Genomic DNA, 3,454 nt, shown 5'->3' with positions numbered 1-3,454 from the left:
AATTTTCTTACTAAAAATAAACTAGTTCTATTAATTCAACTAGTTCAAATAATATCATATACCTAAATTTTGTTACTAAAAATAAACTAGTTATATTAATTAAACTAGTTCAACTAAGCATTTACTAAAAATAAACTAGTTATATTAATTCAACTAGTTCAAATAATCTCATATACCTAAATTTTCTTACTAAAAATAAACTAGTTCTATTAATTCAACTAGTTCAAAAAATCTCCTATACCTAAATTTTGTTACTAAAAATAAACTAGTTCTAATTCATCTAACATTAATATTCTAACATTCTTATCTACGAAATTCATCTAATGTTAATCTAAACAATAGAAACAGAAAATAAGTAAAAAAAATGTGTGTGTGTGTGTGTATAGTACTGTGTGTGTATGTGTGTGTACGTACATGTGTGTGTATGTGTGTATGTGTGTATGTATGTGTGTGTGTGTGTGGGTACGAGCGACGTACGGGCGGCGACGACGGGCGGCGGGGGCGGCGATCGAGGGCGGCGGGGACGATGGCTCAGCGGCGGCGACGCGATAGATATGTCGCGCGAGAGAAGTGGAAGAAGAAGTGTCGATCGAACTGAATTTTCGTTAGTGCCATATATATAGGAGGGGCCTTTAGTACCGGTTGGAGCCACCAACCGGTACTAAAAGCCAATTTTTGCCAGGCCAAGCGGCGGGAAACGAGGGCCTTTAGTACCGGTTGGTGGCTCCAACCGGTACTAAAGGGCAACCATTAGTACCGGTTGGATCCATCAACCGGTACTAATGGTCGTGCGCTGCCACCCTCGATGCACTATGTTTAGTCCCACCTCACTGAGCAAAGGGCAGCCGCACTGGTTTATAAACCCAGCCGCGGCTGCTCTTTCGAACTCCTCTATATAGCGGGCTTCTTGGCCTAATTAGGGCGCGCTGCCCTGTGAGCCTGCCGGCCCTTCTGGGTCTGAATTTGCACACCCTAGGTCTGGCAGGCCCACTGGACAGCGCTCCAACTATTTTTTTGTTGTATTTAGTTTTTTTGTGAATATTTTTGCTTTATATAGTTTTTTTTCTTTTCTGCATTATTTAATTTCTTCTATTTATTTTTGAGTAATTTTTTATAGAGTATTTTCTTTTCTGCTTTATTTTTTTTCTTCTATTTATTTCTGAGTAGTTTTTTTGCTGTATTTAGTTTCTTTGTGAATATTTTTGCTTTATATAGTTCTTTTCTTCTCTGCATTATTTATTTTCTTCTATTTATTTTTGAGTAATTTTTTATATATTTTTTTCTTTTCTGCATTAGTTATTTTCTTCTATTTATTTTTGAGTAATTTACTTTTTTGCTAGCCTTTGCACAATTAAAGGAACAACAGCCAAGAAGTAAAAATTACAATATTCAAGACCGAAGAAACCTTTGAACTTGACACCAACGCCCGTCATAGGCCTCCGGTACCACCATAGCAGCCACCAAAGGAAACAATGATAGATCACCTTCACACCTGAGCTCGTAGCGGCTCCATCGCTGATATGCAGCTTTGCGGACCTCCAAGGTGGTTCACCAAAGATGCCGGAGGAGAAAACCATACCTGCCATCCACGAACCACGAACCCACACGATCCACCATCTTCCAGATGCCGCCGTTGCAGACCATAATCTGCATCCGCTCCTGGACTACCTCCCAAGGTCCGCGCCGACGCTGGACCAAACGCCGTCGCAACGGCGAAGCCCGAGGACACAGATCCACCGAAGTCACCGGCGGAGGGGAGCCGGCGGAGGCCGGCGGCGGAAGCGCGAGTCCGCTTGCGCTAGAAGCTAGATCGCCTTTTTCTTTCTTCACGAGAAAGAAAAGCGAATAGTTCACATACCCCCACGGCGCAAGTTTCCCACGTAATGCTTGTGATACTTTGAGAAGTAACATATTTGAATTATGCATCTGAATGCAGAAAAAATGCATTGATCAGTACCCGCCTTTCAGCCAAAACGCGCTACTGCTAGAGAGAAGTACATAAAAAATACATTGATCATCAATGATCTTTTTATATAGAATCTAAATTGTTAATAGGAATCTACCCCGATTTAAGAACCGGTGAAGACTCCTATTGCAGCCACAGATCCTACACATAGAGTTCAATGAAGACCAAATGCTTGTGATAGTTTGAGAAAGTAACATATTTAAGGTGATAAAAATCTTGCTAGGGGAGCGAGGTGGGAGTAAAAATAGATCTGCAACCACCTCTTTAGTACCGGTTCGTGCCACGACCCGGTACTAAAGATGCTGGTGGCAGGCCAGCACCTTTAGTACCGGTTCGTGGCACGAACCGGTACTAAAGATTCGCATTGAACCGATACTAAAGATCTCCTCCCACCTAGCCATTTGAACCGGCACTAATGGCACATTAGTGCGGCTCAAATGCAAACCGGTACTAATGTATCTCAGATTTGACCCTTTTTCTACTAGTGTTGCTGGGCTTAGCGAAGCCATCTCACCCAGTCAGCTATACGCTGGTTTCACACCATCATTATGTCCGCCAACTATATAAGTTGGCCGAGCTGTTCAAAGTACTCTTTGCTTACTCTTTTTCAACTTGGTTACAATGTGGCACAGCGAAGCAATACTTGGTAGGGATTTGCTTGATGGTAATATGCTTATTTTCGTGCAGTCAGTGCTTGTTATGGAATATGAATGCAGCCAATTCATATTCTGTCAAGCATTTGCCCTCTATTTTTGGGCTGTCTGCAGTTTCTGTCTATAAGGGCTAGATGACTAAATGGATACAACTTTTCTATCATTCTTCTAGTAAACCGGAGTTGGCCTTGGACATGCATATTTTACTGGCTCTGTTGCTTTATTTCTAGTTAGTTCTCCACTCTTTGCTTGAATTAGGTTCTTTGGTTAGTGCTGATAACTCATTTTGATCAGCATGCTCACATCCTTTTCACTTTTTTGCCTTAATACTTCCTCCGTATCAAAATATAAGATGTTATTTAACATTGTCATGGTGCCAAAAAACGTCTTTTATTTCATACAGAGGGAGTACATTTTTTGTTTCTATGATTTTTTTATATAACATTTATATAACTAGTGTGGTGTCAAAAATAGTCTCATATTATGCGACGGAGGGAGTAATTATGAAGTAACAACTGCCCTTTGTTTATGCTCTGAGTAGCCGTTGTAGAAGGGCAGTTGTAGAAGCAATGAGGTAGTTCTGTCAGTTTCTTTTTTTATGAGGTTTCAATCCACTCGCTATTTATAAACCTGTTAATATGTGAATATTTTTGTTACTACAATTTCAATGTGTAAAGAATGGGGGTGCCCTGCTTATATTATGTGTATCCTTGATCCGGTGGATCCCTACAATGCAAGTACTAGTGTTGGCTACGATGCTAGTGCCAAGAGTTTCGGCCAAAAAGAAGGTAATAAATCAAATAATGAATAAGGTAGAGCAGGCAAAGATTTTTTC

General features: G+C 40.6%; 1 pseudogene; it reads left to right on the top strand.

Annotated features, from left to right (window-relative positions):
* The window catches only part of LOC119284160, a 7,613-nt pseudogene extending 5,080 nt beyond the window's left edge, over positions 1 to 2,533 (top strand).
* Positions 2,534 to 3,454: the final 921 nt, after the last annotated feature.

Source organism: Triticum dicoccoides, chromosome 4A, assembly GCF_002162155.2.
Source record: "Triticum dicoccoides isolate Atlit2015 ecotype Zavitan chromosome 4A, WEW_v2.0, whole genome shotgun sequence".
Taxonomy (NCBI): Eukaryota; Viridiplantae; Streptophyta; class Magnoliopsida; order Poales; family Poaceae; genus Triticum; species Triticum dicoccoides.
The sequence above is the reverse complement of the archived record's forward strand: the minus strand, read 5'-3'. Positions and strand labels throughout refer to the sequence as shown.